This window comes from Phocoena sinus, chromosome 8 (assembly GCF_008692025.1).
Source record: "Phocoena sinus isolate mPhoSin1 chromosome 8, mPhoSin1.pri, whole genome shotgun sequence".
In the NCBI taxonomy this organism is placed as follows: Eukaryota; Metazoa; Chordata; class Mammalia; order Artiodactyla; family Phocoenidae; genus Phocoena; species Phocoena sinus.
Genome location: NC_045770.1, coordinates 16,182,007 through 16,205,315, shown reverse-complemented (window position 1 = coordinate 16,205,315; position 23,309 = coordinate 16,182,007). Strand labels below are relative to the sequence as shown.

The window sequence follows — 23,309 nt, the reverse complement described above, 5'->3', positions numbered from 1 at the left end:
TGGGGAGAGCCAGTCTTCTCCCATTTTCTCCAAAATCCAACATGATACAGAGATAATGGGATCCAGGAAAAATGAGATATATCTCCCTTTCTTTCAAGGAACTCCTGTGTAAAAATCCCAGAACCCTTTCTTGGTCTTTCTGGCTCCTACTTCTCTTTGCTCATCAGCAGTGAGCTCCTTATGCTATCCCTCTGGCTGCCACAAAAGTCATTTATTTATTCACTCAACAAGCACTTTCTGAGTGCTTTTTAAGTGAAAGCACCAGAGTAGACATTAGATAAATGGGCTTCATCTGTTCCTTATCTTCTTTCCCCATGATTTGTAGCTTAAAGAAAATGAGGTCCCAAGCTAAAACTCCCACAAGGACCCCTTGTCAGACACATTTACTGAATTTTTTCTCACTCCCTTTGGCTCACCTTTGCCCTGTCCAACCAGGTAGATGTGCCTCATCCTCCTAATTGGGACACCCCGTCTCCAGCCCCCAAACACACTACTTTGTTAGCTGCCAGCAGGCCTGGCTCTGCCTTTTTCATATCCCATCCCTCTAGGAATCTCATTCCCTCCCCGCTAGTCCCTCTTGCAGACAAACATTGATAATGAATAAATCTCTTTCAGGGAAGGGAATGGGCTGGCGTGTCCATGGGGATGGCCCTGCAGACACAGGCAGGATGGATGGCTGGTGGGAGCATTGCCTTTGGCTCTAATTAACGTATTATTCTCTGGGCTCCAGCAGGATTATGGATGAGCTCCACAAAGCGGCCCATTTAACCTGAGCATCCTGCTTCCAATCTATTACTTTCTCCACTGGCTTCAGCCTACAGTTTGGCCTGGTGTGGAGGGGCTGAGTGTGGGCAGTAAAGCCCAAAGAGCTCGATTTGAGATGTTCCCCAAATGCACACACCCAGCTCACTTCTACCTGACAGGTCAGCCTGTTGGAGGACTGGTCTTAGCCCCTCCCCGACTAGTGGGCAAAGAAACACAACCCAAAGTGCCCCAAGTCTCTGATTTGAGGTCCCAGCCATAAACTCTTGCAGATAAACCCAAGGAGGTTACCAGCCTGCCAAGATGTGGGAGCTGCCCCATGATCCCTGGCTGGCGGAAAACAGTCCAAAAAACTTTAATGTTGTTCCTAAGATAAGTTTTCATTTGCATATCCCTGAAAGTCTTTGCTATCTTTTGACTATTTTTTTCACTCAAAAACTATTGTCCAAGGGCTGTTGTATCCAAGGGGACAAATTGTACAAGACTTAGCTCTCACTCTGAGGAGGCTGGCAATCTGCTGAAGAAAATAAGAAACATTCCCATAAGACCAAGGCACCAAGGGTACCGCCTCTCCAAACATTGCCTGAGGGCACAAATGCGATGACGTAAGAGTGAAGATTATATGGGGTGATTAAGGGAGGTATATTTTAGGTGACAACAGGTAGGCTGGCAATGAAGGCCACCCGGAGAAGGGGATTCAGGGAGAGGAACAGGGCAGCATGGCAGGAGAATTTGAGATATTTAGGGTAGTCAAGGGTGCTCCATCTGGACCAGTAATCTCAGGGCAGAGTATAAAGAAATATGAGGGCTGACTAAGGAGTTTGGACTTTATGATAGTCGTGAAAGTTGCTGAGTAGAAAAAAGACATGATGAAATGTGTGTGATTAAGAAAATTACTCTGTCAGCGATGGGCAGGAAGGATTTGAAGAGAAACTATGTGGTGTTGGGGAAACCAACTGGGATCCTTGACGTCCTCATAGGGTCTGGAATGAGGGTGGTGGCTACAATTTCCAATTTGCAAGGGAGGGAGGCTGGTCATACTGAACACCAGAAACTTTACATGAGATGCTCAAAGTCACACAGTTAACTATGGATGGATTTCCATATGAATGTCTTTTGACTCGTAACCCAGGATACTTTGCTGAGGATCATATAATCAGAATTCAAATCCCAGTGCCTCTAATATCTCCAGGTAAACAGTTATCAACTAAACTAAGCTACAGTGGCCTAGGCTCTCACATTTTTCCAGATGCTTCCCAGAGCAGAAAGGCAGCAAGAACTCTGCCCACTCCTGACGCCATTTGCATCCTACATAAGCTTCACCAGGGTGTCTGCTCTACAGGATAAAGAAGACTGATGCTTCACCCACCTAACCTCAAATCTCATGTCTAGGGGGAGCCATGGCAGCAAAAGAGGAAGATGGGAGACCAGGACCAGAAAGCCTGAGGCTCACGTTCTCACTCTCCTACAACCTCAGAGAGGCTCCTTAATCTCTCTGAGCTGCAATGTGCTCAGTTAGAAGCTAGGGTTTTACTACATATCTTACAGGGTGGTGATAAGGGTTAAATGAGATATCATGCATAATAGAACAGATAGTATTGTCATTATTATTATATTCTTATAAATGCAAGGACTTCTAGACCTAGAACAAGGACCAAGGAACAGTGCTCTGTTAGTAAAGCTTAATGCTTCAAAGTAAAGTACTGGAAGGAACAAGCACAGTTCTGGAATCAGGAGACCTATGTCAAAAAACGGATTCCACCATGATTAGCTGTGTGATTCCGGGTGTGATGAAGACTGGCAGGGCTCACCAATGTCTACATTCTCCTCTTCTCCCTGGATGCCCAGCTGGACTACATTTGCCAGCCTTCCTGTCATTAGACGTAGCCATGGACCGTGTTCTAGCCTATGGAGTGTGAGCAGAGGTGATGCATGCCATCTCTAGGCATGGCCCATAAAAAGCATTCCATATGAACCCTTCCTGGCTTTTCCATACACCCGTTAAATCAAGATATGCCAAATACCTGGAGGACACCAGAGCCACAAGACAGAAGGAATCTGGGTCCCAATAATACTTCATCAAATAGAGCATCCCTGCCATCTCTCACTGAAGAGGGACATGTCTTTGAAACTTTGATTGAACTAATCCACGGAGATTTGGGGGCTGTTTGTCACAGCAATGAGCTTAGCCTGACTAGTGCACTATCCTAATCTCTTCTGGAGAAAAGATTCAATAACTTTCCCTACGTCCCCATGTCCCCACTTCCCTACCCCAAACACATCCATACAGAGATTTCTTATCTCTGCTGGGTGGACCCAGGGCAGGTGCCAGACTGAAGCTCCTACCGAAACCACTGCATCCCCAGGCTGGGGGAAGCCAGGCCCCCTTCATTCCCCTTTGCAGCAAAGAAGATGCAACGTGCCATCATCCCCTGTGTGGTATGTTTATTGCAAAGATTGATAGGGATATAGACCATCAAGTCCCCCACCTTTTCAGGGCAGGATGTAGAAGCTGGGAATGGACACGGGTCCCTGGAAAGGTCACTGGTGTACCTCTAAAATGTAGGCAAAGTACAGGTACATCTGTCTCCGTGTGTGTGTGTGTTTGAGAGGAAATTGTGTGTGCCTCCATGTGAGTTTGTCTTGAGGGTTGTGCACACGAGTTTGTGTGTTTCTGCAGGGTGTGCATGTGTGTTTGTCTGAGAGCTGTGTGTATATCTGTGTGGATGTGTTTGAGGCATATACACATGTGTATTTGAGGGGTGCACATGTGTGTTTGTTTCAGGGTTGGGTGCACGTGTACAGTATGGGTGTATTTGCAGTGTTTGCACGTGTGCAGATGTCCATGTGTGCACATACAGAAGTGTGTGTGTCACGGGGTGGGAGGTGGCAGAAGAGGAGAGGCAGAGGGACCACCATTAGGTGAGTCCTCCCAGGCTCATTCTGCTGGAGAATCGACTGGAACTACAGGGGATGTCATTGTTAGGAATATTCTTCATCTCCCCTTCCTAAACCTTTTCCCTGGACGTTCTTTTTTTTGGCTGTGCCACGTGTCTTACAAGATCTTAGTTCCCTGACCAGGGATTGAACCCGGGCCACAGCAATGAAAGCGCTGAGTCCTAACCACTGGACCACCAGGGAATTCCCTTTCCTGGACGTTTTAGAAGGGAAATCTTTTTCCCTCCACACCCTGAAGGAGGCAGAACCATCCTTTGATACGCCTGCTCTTTCCTGCATTTATTAAACATCTGTTCTGCACCCAGGCCTGGGTTGGGCTCTGGGCTCCAGGACCCTGGGCCCCTCACCCCGTCCAGGCCTGCTTTCCAGCCCTGGTCGAGAGAACAGTGTGCAAGAGAATTCTTTTAGGAACAAAGAAGGCCAGATTGGTGCAGAGAAGGGGAGGGAGGAGGTCTGCAGCCCTTCTGGGAAGGGAGGGGACAGAGTCAAGGGTGGCAGAGCCTAGATTGGGGAGAACTGCAGGGGAGGCTCTCAATTCTCAGCCCCGCGGGGCGCCAGGGAGAAGCAGCTCCCAGCACGGCCGGCTGTCGGGTTAGGAACAGGCCCCTGTCACAAGGGGTTTGCACAGGCGCACAAATGAAAGAAAATCGGAGGAGATGAAACCATACAAATTTCGGGTAATAGAAAGAGATGTGCGTGCGGTCCGGGCCTCGGCTCAGGAAGGTTGATTCCAAGAAGATGCTGTCCAACTTTATATTACTTTTCAGAAAGCCAGTGAGCTGAAAAATAACTCTCACCTTTTTTTTTTATATGATTATTTGTTTCTTTGGAGTTTCTTCTTCACATTGTTTTGTGCATCTCAGTGGTTCCTTTCTCCCAGTCTGATTTCATTTGGAGACTTGGTCTGGAGGGAAACGTGGTCCTTCTTCCTAAGAACGCATTTATTTCAAATCCTCGGCAGCCCCTCGGGGGTGGGGGGAGATGGGGGGAGGACAGACCTGCTCCCCTGGTTCACAGATGCTTGCGTGTTGTTGTTGCTCACGGGCAGATACACGTGTACATACGTGTGTGTGCTTGAGGAGGCATGAGGGTTAGTGAAGGGGTACACGCGTGAGTCTGCGTGCACGCAGGGATGCGCAGGCAAGGGTGTATGTGTGCCAGTGCACATGGGGCCCAGAGCTCCATCCAGGTGGGAGGAACCTGTGGGGATGGGTTCTTCTCTTTCACTTGACTCTGAGGTGGCAGTGACTGGCTCCCTCACCTTTCGCCAAGCTTGGCAAAGCGCAGATGTTTGAACCAGGGAAAATGTCAGCCCCCAGGAGGAGCCCAGCTCTAACTTAGAGTGAGCCCCTAGGAAGCGTGGCAGTGCATTATGGATGTTGTGCTTTGGATCCATTTGCATTTGCTCTTTCCAGTAACTAAGAACTGGTGGGTGGGTGTGAAGGAAGTAGGGACTCTGCCTCAGTGCCCACTGCCCACCTCCCACCCCCAGCTTCGCCAGGCTCCTGGTGAGGCTGTGACACCAAAGAGAGCGACAGAGAAGCAAGAGCAAATGCCCTAACAAGCCCTGGCTTCTCTTCCACTCCCATGACAACCTGGAAGGATTCTTCTGGCCTGAAGAGCTGACTCCTGGGTTTCAGGGGGGGTACCTCGGCGCAGAGGCTGGGTGCTCTGGCATGTGTCCTGCCCTTGGTCAGGCGCATCTGGAAACAGCCACTGGTGTTTAGACTGTATGCTTGGGGTGGAGGTGGGGCCTCTGAGCTTTGCTGGAGCCAAAAAAGTGAAGGAGACAAGTGTCCTTCCCTCCTTCATCACCAGCAGGAGCCTTCACCAAGCCCCAGAGGTAGGGGCTCTGCGTGAGGCCCTCCCTGCCCCAGGAAGAGCCCAAGGGGCTAAGCAGAAGGCACAACACTCCCAGGGCCCCATCACCCCCCTGGGTCCATGGCTCATTCGGGCCACGCCACCATTTAGGGAGATGAGGGGACTTGGCCTCAAAGAGGCTAAGGTACTTATGCAGGGGACACAGCCAGGAAGCTGAAGAGCTGAGTTCCCTCTCGTCACACAGGCACCTGGCATGTGGGCTCACTCCTGGACCCGCACTGGGAGGAGACAGAACCCAGAGTGAAAAGAAGAAATGCTTTAAGCTTCAGTGCCACCAGGTCACAAGCAGACCGAGGCCCCGCCCCGGGTAAGCCCAGTGCCCTGTGAAACGGGACCTTCGTGGGACTGTGGTGTCACTGGTGTCTAGGGACCACAGAGCTGCTTTCCAGGTTAATACAGGATTATTATGGTCCATCTGTACCTGCTGAGAACTAAGAGAGGCAGTGGGGTGCAGTGAGAAGATTTCATGCGACCACATCCAAGTCAGTTAAACTCTCAGCATCTCAGAAATGATGATGGGGATGGATGCCTGACTCACAGCGTTGGTGTGAAGTCTGAATAGACCAACACGTATGGAAAGACCTCCTGCGCTGCCTGGCACGTGGCAGTGTTCAGATGGGGTCCACTTCCTTCCGCTTCAATGGGCCAGAGTCACTTGAAAAGCTTCCCCAGGTGCCCATAGGAGGGCTCAGCTCAGTCACCCCTCTGCTGAGCCCTTGTAAACACTGCCCCCTCCACCGTGGGAAGCTGGGGTGTGACACCCGTGGAGGTGATCCACCAACCTAAGGTGGGTCCCTGTTCCCCACCTTCCCATGCAGAGTCTGTTAGGCTACAGGATGGGATAACTTCCACCCCACCCCTCCTCCTTGCTCAGGGTCAGGAGCAACTGGCTACAGCAGGAAGGGTCTGGTTTGCCCTAGAGAAGACCTTGGAGAGAGGACAGCCTAGGAACCCCAGCTTTTCCTTTGCACCCAGGACCTCCAATTCACTGAATGTGAGTTTCCCCTTTGGCAGAAATCCCCAACATTTGTGGATAATAATAACTGACATTTTTAAGCCCTTTGCAGTTGAAAAGCATCTCTACAGCATAGCAGGACGATAAGACGTGTGGGCTTGGGAGACAGAGGACCTGGGCTAGTACTTACTGCTAGGTTCTGTGTAAAGTAGAAGCAAGGATACCAACCCAGAGGGATGTTGGGGGAGGAAATGAGTAACAGATGAGTTCAAGTGACCCAGTAGCCTAATTAGCCTAAAATGAACCTAATAGCTCTAGCTGTGTGACCTTGTGCAAATTGCTTAAACATTATGTGTCTCAGTTTCCTTATCTGCAAAGTGAGGCTAATAACAGGATCCACCTCATAGGGTTAAATGGGTATTAAGTGAGGATTAATGCAGGATTAAGTGAGTTAATAACATACTTAGAATAGTATCTGCCACATGACGAGTGCCCTGAGAATTATAATTGTAATCCTTTCTTCGACTATTTTGCCATCACGATCGCCCTTGGAAGTCAGGAGTGGTGTTAGTCCATTTCATAGATGAGAAAACTGAGGGCAGAAGGGCAAGATCACCGGCCCAAGACTTGAACTTCAGGCTTTCTGGTGCTCCGTGAGACTTCCTTGCACTCCTCTGCCTCCAGCGGCTTCGGTGGCTTTTCAGCTATGGGGAGACTGTCCAGCAGACTCTGGTGCCCCGCAGTGTCCCTCTCAGCCAGCCAAGACAGCCTCTCCCTCCTGCTTCCTGATGGAGCCACCACCCTTCAGAAGCTGGGTGGCTGGCTCAGGCTTTCCCTCGGGGAGACGGGACATCTGCTTTCTCCCCAAAGGAACAGCCTCAGGAGAAAGAGTCCATCAGCCTGGCATGGGATGGCTCCTGCCCTGGGTTTTCCAAAAACTCTGCTAACAGCAGGCCTCCTCCTTTGGTCTCTGTGGCTCTATGTCAGAGACTGTGGAGTCACAGCTGTCACCGTGTGTGTGTGTGTGTGTGTGTGTGTGTGTGTGTGTGTGTGTGTGTGTGTTGGGTGGGGAGGTGGGAAGCGGGGGCGGGGGGAGGCTCTCTCCCCAAACCACCCCCAGGCACTCTGCTGTAACCGGAGCTTCGTGGAGGGTCTAAATGGCACGGTGCCCTTCAGAGGCGCCGCCTGACCAGCCTGGGTCCCCTTCCCGAGCCCCCGCACAGGCCCCCCCCAACACACATGCGTGCGCGAGCACACAGCCCTACACAGAGGAGACGATCAAGTGCAGAGAACCTTCCTGTGCTGCTTTACATGGCAAATAATTGAGCCGCACCCTTGTGGTCTCGGTGAGGAGCTTCATCCATATTCATGCCTCGCGTTTCCTGTGGAAACGAACACGCGACATTCCAGCACGACGACGGTGGGAGCAAGAAATCTGAAGCACTAATTCAGTCTCTCCACTCCCCAGCCCAGCTCCAGCGCCGGGGAGAGCAGATTTAGCTGGGGTCTAACCAGCCAGGAGGCAGCATGCTCGGCGAGGGAGACTTGTCCCTCCGCGTCCATCCAGCTCTCCCTTTCTCTGGCTTCACCTCCTTCTTCCTTTCTTTCCTCTCCTCTCCCACCTTCCTGTCTTCTTTCCTGAGTCTCCTCTCCTTCCCTGTCCTCCCCCATCACCTCCCCTCCCCCCGCAACCCCCCCCCCCCCCCACACACACACACCGCAGCCTTTTCCCTCCTCGCTCCATCCACCTGTCCCTGCCTTCAAAGCCTCCTGCCCCTTCGCTGCCAAAGTTACCTTCTGTGCCTGGAGTTTCACTTTCCTTATCTAGTTCTGATGGGAGGCTGGGGGGCCGCGGTGCTGGGAAGCAGGTTGGGAGCGTGTCTATGAATACCAAGCATGTTAATAGGTTAAAGTAAATCTAAAGTAACATTTGAAAGCAGAGAGATGAAAGCAGATCACAGGCCAAAGATCAAACAATCTAGAGCCACTTCTAAGCCTTTTACAGCTGGAGATTATTAGCATTTGAAAGAGAGGAGCATTAGAGGGAGAGAGGGAAAAAAAAAAGTTGGAAGGAATTTTTGTTGTGGAGATAAAAACTGAAATAAATGACAGTGGAAAGGGAGAACTAGAGAGAGGCTGACTTATTTTAAAAACCACATTAAGACAGTGGGGGAGGGGGGACACCTCTGGCTGTATATTTAGCTCATCAGCCAGCATCTGGGCTCTGATGCTGATGTACGCCACCCTCCCTGGTCTTCTCTCCCCTCCTTCCTCCCTCCCTGGCCTTCTAGGGGAGGGAAGAGGTTTTAAGTCCTCCTCGGCACTCCCTTCCCTCCAGCTGTGAGACAGCACCTCTGTTCTGGGAGGGGAGGATGGTAAGGGGATAGTGGGACAGGTAGTGGGACTGAAGCCAGGCACCTCAGGACACCCAGCCACCACTCCCTCTAAGGGGTATCCAGCCAGTCCTTATAATGCTAGAACATCTGAGTCGGTGGAACCAAGAGTTCATCCACTTTTGATTCTTTTTTTCTCCATCCCAACCACAACTGATAATCCCGTAATCCAATCCAGCCTCTCTGTTTTCCAGAGAAGACTGAGGATTCCCCACACCCAGGGTACTGAACCTTGTTACATAAGAGAATATATAAAACCTTCCATCCTTCATACTTTTAATTCAGTCAGTATCTGTTTTCTAGGAACCAAATTAGTTATGAACCTCGTTATGAGTTAGCCACTCTGCTAGGAAAAGTATTGAATAAAACAGGCATAATCCATATCTATAGTGTCTTACAATGGGGGGGATTTATTAATTAAACAGATGTCAGGCTAAAGATGGTGGATTGATAACAATCATTTATCATTGTCCTCTCCCCAAATCACCCTAAAATGAGACTCAAGTCACTAAAAATCCTGCAGGAAAAAGAAAGTGGAAGAGGTGACAACAGCACATGAGAAATGTTATCAAATTTGGGGGAGAGAGAAAGTAAATGGAAGAGTGACAACTGACTTAACAGAATGGAGGAGGCTTAAGTGTCCCAGACTGTGGAAGGAGGTGTCATGAGAAAGGAGTCATGGCCCCTGGGTACCTCAGGAAAGCCTGAGGAATCAGCACATCAACATGGCAGAAGGTAGGATGGGGCAGGGGTCTAACACAGGGGCACCAGTTAGACCTTCATGGCCCCTCACCTGGCCTGTGCAGCCAAGCAAGCGTCCTTATCCCAAACTAGGGGAGGGAGAGGGCAGGTGAGGGGGAAGCCAGCTCCTAAAGAAATTGAACCAGAGAGCACAGGGACACCACACACACAGACAGAAGGGGGCAAAAAAGTAGTATAAAATAGGAATATTAAGTTAAACTCTCCATATTGAACAGGGACAACCTCAGCCTCCTTCCCAACTGAGATTTCATAGTGCTAACAGCCAAGATATCACTCAACTCCCATCCCTCACCCCCACCCCAGACTGGAGGCAGGAGAATTTTCCTCTGGAAAAACTAAATGCCCCAAGTTTGTAGGGGGCCAACAGAATTTTGTGGGTCTTTCAAAAAAAATAAAGCCAGCTCCTTGTCTATTCACCCTACAGTGAAACCCACCAACCAACAGGGACCCATCCATACTCAAACAACTGCCAATCAGGTTTTCTTTTAAAATGATTCACACTCTTAAGTATGGGCAACTAAGGAGCACCAGACATTCTAGGAAAGCCTCCACCATTAAGACTAGATAAGCAAATAGGAGGAGAATAGGGAACTCAAAAGAAACAGAGACAAGGTTGTGAATTTTAAAAAAAGTTTAAAAATATATATGATTAATATTCTCAGAGAGACAAAAGTAGATATTTTACCTGAAATAAGAGCAGGAGAAAGAAAGAAAGAAGGAAGGAAGGAAGGAAAGAAAGAAAGAAAGAAAGAAAGAAAGAAAGAAAGAAAGAAAGAAAGAAAGAAAGAAAGAAGAAAGGAAGGAAGGAAAGAAAGAAAGGAAGGAAGAAAGAAAGAAAGAAAGAAAGAAAGAAAGAAAGAAAGAAAGAAAGAAAGAGAAAGAAAGAAAGAGAAAAGAAGGAAGAAGGGAGGGAGGGAGGGAGACAAGGAAGGAAGGGGAAAGGGGGAGGGAGGAAGCATGATATAGACTGCCATATATAAAATCAAAGCACAAGGAAGAGCTCTTGGCTATTAAAAGTGATAGCAAAAATTCAAAATTCAATAAAAGTTCTGAAGGATAAAATAGAAGAAATATCCCCAAAAGTGGAACAGAAAGAGAGAGAGTAAGAGAAATACAGATAATGGGAGAGAAGGATCAGCTCAGAAGGTCCAGCATTTGACCACTGGGAATTCTAGACAGGTTCCAAGAAAATGGAGGGGAAAATTTTCAAAGAAATAATAGAAGAAAATTTCCCAGAACTGAGCGATGTTGGTTTTCAGATTGAGGTTTCACTAAAGGCCCAAAGTATAATATAATGTCATTATGTTTCAGACACCAGAAATGAGAGGCTCCAAAATGCTTCCAGAAAGGGAGCAGCAGTGGAGTCACCATCAATGGATTAGAGGACAGTCTCCTGGGGAAAAAATTAAGTTATAGATTATTGATACACTTGCTCATGTGATAAATAATACTGATAGATGGTCTCCCATTTTGTTGAATCATAAAAAAAAAATTTTGAGAAGACCATAGAAAAGAAAGTAAACCAAAAATGAGGAAAAGCATAAAGTTGCCCCAGAAAGGAAACAGAACCATCATAGAGTCCTGTCTCAGGCGTGGACATGTTTTACTTCTTGTTGTGGAAGAAGAGATTATAGATTTAATTTTCAAAACGTGATATAAGTATATTATGGGGAGGCAAAGCTATGAGCTGAGACTCATGCCATAATAGGAAGTCAGTAGACAAGATCAAAAAATTGTTTTGTCAAAAAATAGAGTTAAAAAAAGACAAAGAGAAAGCAGTAGCTGCCTGCCTTATGTGGGCAGCCATCGGCATTTACTGCAAGGGTGCCTGAGGGAATTCCCCGAGGGGATGGTAATGTACATAGTCACATGCATAGCTTTGACCTCATGGATCTGTACGCTGAAGAATTGCACATTTCACGGCCTGTAAAATTTATCTCAAAAGGAAGGAGAAAAGAACCACAGGCAAATATTGAATTCTAATGATATGTATGGTGAAGTGTTTAGGGATGACTAAAGTGTACTCCTATCTGCAACTGACTTGGAAATGTACCAAAAGATAAGAGGGAGTGACAGATGGATAGAAGGATTGAAAATTGCAAAGTTATGTGATAGAGCAATGATCACAAAATATTAATTGTAGAACTAGATGGTGGATTTATGGATGTCTGCTGTAAATCCAACTTTTTTATATGTTTGAAAATTTTTATAATAAGATGTTAAGAAAAAGGTGGAAGCGTGAATATGTTGCTTAGATGAAGAGATCTAAACACTAGGAGAAACAGCCCAGAGTTGGAAGTGGTTGACTCTAGAGGGTGGAAAGGGCCTGGTGCCTTTCCTGCAAAACCTCTTGACATTATTTGATTTTTAAATTTTGTGTGTCTATCACTTTGGTTAAAAAGTAATTTACAAAGGAAAGGAAGGACATATTAACTGATAAGTATTTTCAAGATAAGTATTTACACAAAAGTATACAATTTCATAATTTGGGAGGGGCCATGAAAGACAAGAACAGGGTGCGTTGGCAGCGAGAGGGGAGAGTGCGGGGGAGGTGGACAGTCACAAAGGCCCAGGGCAGGAACCAAGAGAAGACCAGTGGGCCTCAGTGTGAGGAAGGCCGAGGTGGAGAGGGAAGTGGGGGAGAGAAGGGGGGAGGAGGGGAAGGGGGGAGGAGGGGAAGGGGAGGGGAGGAGGGAGAAAGAGAGCAAAGGGGAGAAGGAGTGGCAGAATGGGCTGCTCCCACATTTGTATGTCCCAGTTAGAGAGCCCCGGGGTGACCAGTGACCAGCTGGACCCAGGGCAGGAGAGGGCTCATAAGCTGCTTGTTTATTGTAGTTGCTATTCTTTTGTCTTCCACTAGTTTTACTCTGTTTTTAAAAAGTCCGTGCTTTGGAAACCCAGGGAAGGTTTTCAGGCCTTATCTGTGTATCCAAATTACAAAGGTTGGAGAGGGGGCAACAAGACCTTGGCCATGGTACCTGGGGGAGGGGGATCCCAGAGGAAGGTCACTTTATCTGGTCCCAGCCTCCAGTCTGCAGCACAGCCCTGAGGTATCCGCTGCCTTTCATCTTGGAGGGCCTGCCATTTATTGTCAACAAGGGCTACTGCTGCCCTGCGCATCTCTGCCCACATAGTAAAGACTTGTTATCCAGGGCGTTAGGCAGAGAATCCAGGAAAGGGTGTCCCCCTGCTCTTGAGCAACACCGAGGTCCTCATCCCCAAGAGCACTTCACAGATTCCCTCTCTCACCTCAGATGAGAAAATGAGGGTGGGCACAGGGCACCCTAGTCAGAGAGAAAAAAAAATTAGGAAAGAGAAGTGTGAGGGACATGGGAGGAATTAAGCTGAGTCACGCTGGAAGAGCAGAATTTTCCCATCAGGAAACTGGAGGGGCCTGGGGCATTTGGGGCCCTCCTTGGGACAAGGAAAAGCTGGGACAAAGACAGGGAGGCTCTTTGCCCCCTGGGGAAAGGGCTCAGAGGTACCTGGGTGGGCTGCTGTGTTGCTGAGAGAGCTGCTGCAGGAGACCAGAGAGCCGGAGGTGCTCAGGGTCTGACACCCGGGCCTGAGATACAGCCATGCACCTCTGGCTGGCAGGTGCCTACCCCTGGTGACAGTGAATGGCACCAGGCAGGGATGCCCAAGGCTCTGGCACAGAGCCTGCAGCTGCCACTGTGAGGTTTTTTATTCTAATGCCACTTGTCAAGCTGGCAGCCCTCAGGGCAGCTGGACTTGACAGGGAAGCAGCTGGGTCCCCTGGGTTTTGTTTCCCCAGAGCCTCTCCAGGTCCTCAGAGATGTCCAGCAAGAGCTCTGCACTGGCTCCAGAAAGGGGAGGGCTGGAGGGGGAGGGCTGGTGGCTGCACAGGGGAGAGGGACCCCAGGGCTCCACAAGAGGAAGTGCCATTTTCCTCTAAATCCCACCCACTCTAAAGTGGGACCCCAACAGCTAGAATGGATGGCACAACCGGATTTTCCCAGCGGGAAGGGAGCAGAGGATTCATTCTAGATCAATATTAGTTCAGCCCTGGGGAATCTGAGAGGGGACAATTGTTGTAGAGGGCAGAGCACAGGACACTGGAGATAAAGACCTTGGTCCTCATCCAGGTCCTGTCACTGTCACTGTGTGACCTTGACCAAGTAACGGTACCTCTGTACATGTCAACTTCCTCATCTGTGAATTGATGGTAAAGGGGTTGGCTTAGGTGCACTCATTAATTTAACATATATCCACTGAATACTTCTTAGGTACCAGATGCCATCTTATATGATGCAAAGATAATAAATACATCCCTGACTTCAGATATTGATAGATTGGTGTTCTTGTAGGGAGGGTGGGACATTCCTCAGATCCCATGATCTAGGGCTTTAATGACAGCTATCTAGGGGATCCCAGGTCAGGGCATCCCTCACGGAACATAAGCCCAGAGTGGACGCTATGATCTCCACCCCAGTGGACACCAGGGCCCTAACCTGGACCTGAGGTCTGCAAGATTCCTGAAAATTACTTTCAAAACTAGTCAAGACTCATCATCGGGGGTGTTAGGCACAGAATCCTAACCAGCAGGGTATGTGGGGGAAATCTGCTTTCTGCCTTTTTCCACAGGAGGTTGGGAGAATTGACAGCCTGAAAGAGCACTGGCCTTGGAGTCAGGAGACCCATTTCTAGTTCCCAGGAGCAGTGTGACTGCAGGCCAGAAGGGCTCTTCCCGTCTCTGAGTGTCCACTCTTCCATTGGTAAAATGAGCCCCCTTCATCTTAAGAATTCATTGCTCTCTAAATGCAGAGCATACCTCCTTACCCTTTCTGGGAAGTAATCCTGCCTCCGAGTCTGCCTGGCTCCTAAGGATGGAGCCAGGCAGCAAGTCACCAGCAGGTGGGACCCTCAGGAATGCCTGATGGGTACAAATGTATGCTTACTCATCACCCACCCAGCCATCTACAGCATCCCTGAGACGCGTGGGGAAGTTTCCTGTAATTGTGTTACGGATGGTTCTCTCAGCATTGTGTCTGGACATAAAATATACTCACTTAATAGTCTCCAAGGAACTGCCAGGCCTTCCGGGCTATAACTCTGAGCCCCCAGCCCCTCCTGCCTGGCCTGACACTTTGTTTGGTGAATGTGATTTGACTTTGATCTTAAATCTGCTCTAACTGCCTCAGAGCAGTAGCCACAGGGAAGGGGTGGGTATGGGGCAGAGGAGGATGGTTGCTAAGAATTATGACTCGGGCCCATTAGGAAGGGATGACCGCTCAGCACAGCCCCTTCTAAATCACGTCTGAGAAGACTGTCACCGAATCCAGAGCAGTGCTGCAGTTGGCAGGCAGGGAAAGTGGTCGGGAGGTTGGAAGTGTGGGGACTCGCTCAGCCTGACCTGGCTCCCCTCCACACTCAGGGCCCCCCACATTCTTCTTAGGCCTTCCAGTGACTGCTGTGTCTAGACACTCTCTTCCTCAGCCTTGTCCAAGAATTTTTTCCTCCCTTTGTAGGATTCCAAGAAGTTGGTACCAAAGGTCGTATGTTGTAGGGGATGGGAGCCCTGATGGGTGTGAAAAGGACAAGGTCTCCAGTCCCTCTGTAAGAGGGTAAGAGTCGCTGGATGCTCCTCTGTGATCTCACCTCCTTTTCTCTGAGGGAAGAGCCACAGAAGAAGGACGGTGCGGTGGAGACACTGCCGGCTCCTCTCTTCGATTGGGCCCTCCCAGCTGTTGGCTAGAGCTGGGGCCCTGGTTACCGCCCTACTCCAGGAGCTCTTATTCATCCTCTGCAATCCTCCTATAACAGCCTCCCCTCTAGGAGACCCTTCCCGGTCCTCCTGGGGAAAACCGGTCCCTCCCTCCTCTCTTTTCTTTAACATTTGGGTCCAAAGACCCTTTGGTGCAGTGGCCAAGTGAACTCTGAAGTCATCCTGCCTAGATTTGAATCTAGATTCCACCACTTCCTGTGTGACCTTGGACGGTGGCCTCACCTCCCTGTGCCTTTGTATCCTTCACTCTAAAGGGCAGGATGGTGAGAGTGCGTGTCTTGTAGGATCATTGTGAGAATTATCCACATGCAGCTCTCGGAGCAGAGCCTGGTACACAGTAGGAGCTTAATAAATGTTAGCTGCTGCTCTTGTTGTTTGTTTGTATTTCCTGGGATAGGTGGGTGGGTGGGAGCAGAGGGACCCAGGAAGTATGCTGAATGTTTACTTTCCACTAGACCGTGTCTTTCCGTGTGTTGTTCAAGGTGTGGGAAGGAAGGAAGGAAGGGACGAAGGGAAGAAGGGAGGGAGGGAGGAAAGGAGGGAGGGAGGGAGGGAAGGGAGGGGAGGGGAGGGGAGGGGAGGGGAGGAGGGAGGGGGAGGGGGAGGGAGGGAGATCTTTGAGCATGGGACTATGGGGGATGCAAAGACCCCAAAGCATGGTTGTTGCTGCACAGTGCTTCCATTCTGGTTGGGCAGCCAGGGCAACCATCACAGGGAGAATGTCCCATGGCCCAGCCAAGCAGCAGAAACTTAGAAACTGGATCCCAGGCCCACCAGCACCAGGAGTTCTAAGAGGGAGTAACAGGAGGTTAGGGAGGGCCTAAACACCCCCAGACATTACTGTAGGGAGCACTTATGGTCCAAAGGGCTGTTATGCAAAGGAATTCACTGAATTGACCCTGAATTAAGCCTCCTAAGCTTCGACTCATACTTAAGATTCCCGGACGGCTTTGGTCCCTGAGTATTAACTAATCTTTTAGTGTTAGTGCCTAGAGATTTGAAAGTCACAGAGACATGATTTTTTTTTTTCTTAGAGCTGGAAAGACCTTAGGAACCAACTGATTTACACCATTATCTTATAGAAGGGAAAACTGAGGTTTGGAGAGTTGAAATGGCTTCCCTAAGTCCACTGAGCTTCTGTGCAAACGTGTCTCTGTATTTCTTGGCATTGAATCCCTAGCGCCACATTGGTAGGGGGGGTTGTGGGAATCATTCTTCCAGTTTTGGGAAATTGAAAGGAAGCCTTGAGACCCAGACTGGTGAAGTGACTTACCCCAAACCACACCAGAGGTCAGCAACAAAGCTGGCCAAAACAGGGGTTCTGACCCCCAGACCAGACCTTTCCCCGCCACCCAACCCCAACTGACCCCACTGTCGAAAAAAAACCCTGATATGCGCAGCTGAGGCCTCCCGGAATGGAGGTGGGTGCGGTGCAGGCCAAGATGCTCCTACTCTCTTGGGATGGAGAGGGGTCTGAGGCCCCCCTCCCTGCCCCACCACCAAGCACCTGGCAGGGAACCTGGCCTTCCAAACCGCCCTTTGTCAGCTGCTCCTCTAAGCATAACACACCGCAGCCCGAGAAAGAGACTTGAGCCTTGAGTGCCAGGGAGGCTCCAAGCCTGTATCGTGAGGATTTTCATAAACACAACTGTCTGTGTCTGGGCAGCCATGTGGAAACTTGCAATATAACCCACTGATGTCATGTGGCACCGGAAACAAGATTTCCAGAGGCAGCCATGCTGTTCTTTCCAACCTCAGTGTGGAGCAGAAACCCAGACAGGCTTCTGAAAGAAAGGGAAGGAAAAAAAACCCTGCAACAAATTGCAAAACAGAACACCGATTCCAAGGTCTCCAAGGGAGGGTAGGGAAGGGGCTTGGGGAGGGCTGGAGCTGCTGGGGAGGAACGGCTGGGATGGGGCTTCGGGGGCCGTGCAGGGTCACCCGCCAGGGCTCCTGAGGGCTTCCTGAGGACGGCGTGGGCGGCCTGAACAGGAGCTGGGCAGGGCCATTTGGTGTGAGCTGAGCTCTCCCTACTGCCCATCACCTCAAATCTCTGGACTTCAGAAATCACCGGTCATTCCTTTTACCTCAGGCAGGATTGACTCCTCACCTTGGACAGACGCTGGGTCTCCAGGTCCTTAAGATCTCCAGATTTCTGCAATCCTTTCTACCACTGATTCTGGGATCACATATGAAGTTGAACTCAAATTCACCCTGCTGCACTTTGAGCACAGTCCTGGTTCTCTATCCACCAGGCAGGACTCCCACAGAAGAGGCAGTGAGGGTGGGAGTGGGGTGTTCTTACCTACTCTGTTGGCGTTTCGTAGAATGTTACCTCACTCCTCTCCTGTCTCCACTGGCTGGCAGACCTTGGCCGGGTCATTTAACTTCTCTGGGCTGCAGTTATCTCTTTTCTAAAATGGGGAAGCAGAGAGCATATGATATTTAAGTTTTCTTGTAGCTCAAGAATCCTATCATTTTATGACCATCTGCACTGAAGGAGCAGCAGGGTAGTACAGATTACCTAAAAGATATTTTCTGGCTTTATTAACACTTACTGGGATTTTTTTCCAATTATAAAAGTAATCATTCCAATTGCAAGAAAACTTGAAAACCAAGAGTAAGCGTTTTAAAAAAAAAAAAAAAAAACCTGTTTCCCAAGCTTTTTGGAATGTGTTATTTTCATCTGTCTTTGCATCTTCATATTTTTTAATAAAAATATTATACTGTAAAAATGCTCTACAGTCTGCACTTTAATCACTTTGGAAGGTATTCTAATCATTTCCTTATATCGATATTCTTCTACAACATGGCATTTTCTGATATTCGTAGTTTTTCTTATGATTTTTAATATTCAGGCAAATTGCAAACAAAGAAATACTAAGGGCCAATAATCACATGAAAACAATTTTGCCTCAACAACAGTCAAAGAAAAGGAATGGGGCTTCCCTGGTGGCGCAGCGGTTGAGAGTCTGCCTGCTAGTGCAGGGGACACGGGTTCGGGCCCTGGTCTGGGAGGATCCCACATGCCGCAGAGCAGCTAGGCCCGTGAGCCACAACTACTGAGCCTGCACGTCTGGAGCCTGTGCTCTGCAACAAGAGAGGCCACGATGGTGAGAGGCCCGTGCACCGCGATGAGGAGTGGTCCCCGCTTGCCACAACTGGAGGGAGCCCTCGCACAGAAACGAAGACCCAACACAGCCAAAAATAAATAAATAAACAAATGTGGGGTTTAAAGAAAAAAGAAAAAAAAAAAAAAAAAAAAAGAAAAGGAATGAGATGTTATTTTTACACATCAGATTAGCATAGGTTTAAAAAATTAAAAAAACCTGGCAAAATCTACTTTGTTAACTGGAGGAAGTAATGGACAATATTATACGTGGCTGGAAGGGTGAGAATCTATCTGGAAGACAGTCTTATGTATCAAAATATCAAATATGTGCGATTATTTACTTAGTAATCCCATTTCTAGGAATTTACCCTATGAGAGCAATCACCTAAGTGTGAGAAGATAGAAGCAAAACAATGCTTGTTCAGTCAATAGGGGAGTGGTTCAAATGAGTGTGAAACATACAAAACAGCAAAATAGTATCATGCAGTCATTAAAAATGATAATGCAGCTTTATATTTATTGACTTGGAAGGATGTCTGACATTTTGTGAAGTGAGAAGAAATCACAGAACAGCATGCAAAGTCTGAGCCCATTTATGTAAAGTTATGTGCAGAAATCTGTATGTGTGTCTTAGATAACTAAATGCCTAAAGCATTGCTGGCTTCAGATAGAAGGGGCTTAAAGGTTGAAGTCTAGTTGGAACAGAGGGGCGGGGAGAGGATCGGGGCCCACTTTGAAGCTGCATTTGCTAACCAACCATCAAGTTTTTGTGGATTTTTGTTTTGTTTTGTTTTTCTTAGAATATATGTTCATTGGGGATGGCAGGGAGGGCAGTGGCCATCTGCTGACAGGTGTTGACCAAAATATTAATAGTTATTATCTCTTGGAGGTGGGATTTGGAATGTTTTAATTTCTTCTTTGAACTTTTACTATTATTCAAACATTTTACAAAAAAATGATTTGTAACATGTTCTGTTAGGGATGGCTCACAAATACTGGTTTATCTTTTTATTTTACAATATCCCAATAGCCTGGATTTCCATGTCTTGCCTATCAAAGTCTGCGATCTTATTAACTTTCTTCACCTTCCTCAGAGAACTTCAGTCGTCTCTTGCCAAGTTTGGGGTATCTCGGTAGGTGCAAGCCCATGGGAGCTCCGTAACTCAGATTCTACCCCATCACACCCCAAGCCCGCTGCCCCACCACCATCAGAGGGATGCTGTTCAAACCTCTTCTGTCCAGGCTGACCAGGGCCGTCTCACCTTCCTCTACCACCCTTTCTTCAGACTCGCACCTTGGCTTCTGATTCCACTACTGAGCTCTCATCAGACATGGAAATCCCCACCATCAGCTCTACTCCTCACCTGAGCCCTGTGCTGCTAATACACAGCCTGGTATCTGACCTTGCTCTGTCTTTCATCTTTGACTTTGCTGCTTCCTGGCAGGTTCAAGGCACCCTACCATGCTAGGTGTGACAATGCCCCATCCTACCTGATTCACAGTTCCAAAAACACCCACTGTGTGCTCATTATGTGCTCAGCCCCTGGCTGAGTCTTGTGAACGCAGAAACCATGAGCGTAGGTCCCTGCTCTTGAGGGGAGCTCAGTGTATTGGAGGTGACTGAGGGACAACTACGATGATGGTAGCTGACGCTGAAGGTTTATTACCACTGGGCACTGCCCCACATGCTTTGTTTGTATCATCTCATTTAACCCTATGAAGTAAGCACTATTATGTACCCATTTTAAAGAGGAGGAAACTGAGGCATAGAGGTAGCTTCCTCAAGGTGACAGAGAGCTGAGCAGTACATCAGGGATTTGACCCCATTAATCCAGCTCCAGAGACATCAGTCTTAAACATCATGCTCTATGGGAAAAAAAAAAAAAAAGGAAGCCAGCTCCTGAGTCTTGTGATAGACATTTATACAAAGGGCTGCAGCACTATGGAAAAAAGTATGAAGTTTCCTCAGTAAACTAAAACTAGAATTGCCATATGATCCAGCAATTCCACTCCTGGGCATCTACAAGACTATAATTCAAAAAGACACGGACAAAACTATACATGGACAAACCTATAATTCAAAAAGACACACGCACCCCTATGTTCATAGCAGCACTATTCACAATAGCCAAAACATGGAAACAACCTAAATGTCCACGGATGGAGAAATGGATAAAGAAAATGTGGTATATATGTACAATGGAATACTACTCAGCCATAAAAAAGAATGAAATAATGCCATTTGCAGCAACATGGATGCAACTAGAGATTATCACACTAAGTGAAGTAAGTCAGAAAGAGAAAGATAAATACCATATGACATCACTTATATGTGGAATCTAAAATATGGCACAAATGAACCTATCTACGAAACAGAAACAGACTCAGACATAGAGATTTGTGGTTACCATGGGGGAGGGAGGGAGAGAGAGGGATGAACTGGGAATTTGGGGTTGGGAGATGCAAGGTATTACATTTAGAATGGATAAACAGCAAGGTCCTACTGTAGCACAGGGAACAATATCTCATCTCCTGGGATAAACCATAATGGAAAAGAATATTTTAAAAGGAACATCTCTATGTGTATAACTGAGTCACTTGGCTGTACAGCAGAGATGGGCACAACATTGCACATCAACTATACTTCAATTAAAAAAAATAAAGTATATGGGAGACCTAAAAAAAAAAAAACTAAAAAGGACTGCGGGAGTTCGGTGAAAACAAGTCATGGCTTCTTCTGCTCTCAGACTCTTGGCTGGCATGAGACCCAGACATGCAACCAGCTTCCTCTTAGCTGCTCACCTAACCGAGCTTCTGCGCTTATCTCTGCCCTGGTGTGACACCTCGTCTGTTACTTACGCTCGGTATCCATTCTGAGTGAGCAACGTCTGCTGGCTGGCCTCCAGCTCTGCGTCCACCTGAACTGGGCTGGTTGGCCCAGACCCTGCTCCACGTCATCTCAGACCCAGCGGGCCAAGTGCCCCATCCCCACCCCAGTGCACAGAGACACAGCTGGCCCCGGAGCTCTCCCACCTGGGTCTCAGCTTCTTCCCAATGCTGCATGAGCCCTCCAGTTGGAGAGGAGTTGATGAACATTCTTCCGTGACCATTCCGCTTCTGTAAGTAGACTACGTTTTCTGTAAGGAAAGTCTTCCAGAAAAGTTTTGTTTAAACTAAATATTTGTAGATCCATTTAGAATATAGTGGAATAATCTGGTACAAATGCAAAAATCAGACATGACAGCACTGACCAGCATGGAGTATATACCAGGTGCCAGGTACTTTGCTTGTAATGCCCATGTAATTCTTAGAACGCCCCAGCAAGGCAGGCACCATTTTCATTATACCCATATGAAGAAACCAGGCCCCGAGAAGTTAGCTGACTTGCCCAAGGTCACACAGCTAATAAGTGGCAGAACTGACTCTTGGCCACCACTCAGTCTAAACCATCACTCTGAGAATTCTTAGGCAAACAGTCTCTTGGGGATGCAAGTTTTCTAAGTTTCAATTCATGTTTTGTCAGAAGAGGACAGACCTTACTTTCTTGATTCAATCTTCAGCCACCAGGCTGGGGTGAAAGGAAACACGGGTCTTGCTGGATAGTGCTGGGGCAGGCGTAATAGAAGTTTCTCCCCAGCATCCCCCAGAAGGGGAAGCTCCGGAGCTACCCCATCTCCAACCCATCATGTTTGTGCACACACACACACACACACACACATGCACACATGTAAATACACACGGGTGCACCTTCCCAGTCCAGTCTATGACTGTGCCCTTTGACCAGGCAGCTGCCTGGGCACACAGGACAGAGCCACTAGGAGCCAGGGCAATCAAGAGCAAGAAAGCCGAATAAAAGCAGCTGATACTGTACCTATGATGTGCAGCTTCAGTTGTAATAAACACTGCAGCTGAATATTCCCTTGGGGGTTTCCTAATGGAGGAGATGCGTACACTCCAGAGCAACCCCAGGGGCTTTACGCGCAGCTCTGACTAAACTCCCTATAAAATCAATCCCGCCTTTTCACCAGTTGTGACAGGGTGTTCTAATATTAGTCCACTCTCCTTGTCTGTCAGCTCCCCCAGCAAAGGCTTTAATGATCTCTAACCAGGCATAATCAACACTACACACTCGAGCAGAGAGTGCCCAGACCCAAGCGGCCCCTGCCCCTCACGACAATCCGCTGGAAGTTTCGAGGGGGATAAAGGCGAACCCCTCAGCTCACTTGAGCTCTCTCCCTGCAGGATGGGCTGTGCAGGAGGGCAGCCTCCCATGAGGGCAGGGGTGGTGGGTCAGCGGGCTCAGGCTGGCTCGGTGGGTGGGGTGCAGGGCCGGCCCCTAGGGACCTCCTCCGCAGGCTGGCTGTGGTCCGGACAATGGCCTCCGGGATGCTGACCGTTCCGGGCAGCGCTGCTTCTGCAGCTCTGCCTCTTACGCTGTCATCAAGGGCATCCCCTCTGTGCTTCTGACAGCTGCCTTCTCTCTAGAGAAAAGCCGGGCCTGGGTGGAGGATCCTACTGGCCCAGGGAAGAGCAGAGGAGCCTGCAGTTTGGCCTCTGTGCCTGGTCCCCCCAACGCCCCCAGACCCAGCCTGCCCAGACCTTGCACCCTCCCCTTCCTCTCCCCACTCCTCTTTATCTCCCTCCTTCCTTATCTTCTTCCGGGGACCCTCCATGAGTCTCGAGGTCCCGGAGAAGGTGGGCCTGGGACCAGAGAGAGTGGCAGGGAATAAAGGCAGGTGG

General features: G+C 48.6%; 1 non-coding gene across 1 annotated transcript; it reads right to left on the bottom strand.

Moving 5' to 3' along the window:
* Window positions 1–3,831: 3,831 nt before the first annotated feature.
* TRNAE-UUC lies at window positions 3,832–3,903 on the bottom strand. Its single transcript has one exon. It is a non-coding gene; the product is annotated as a tRNA-Glu (tRNA).
* Window positions 3,904–23,309: the final 19,406 nt, after the last annotated feature.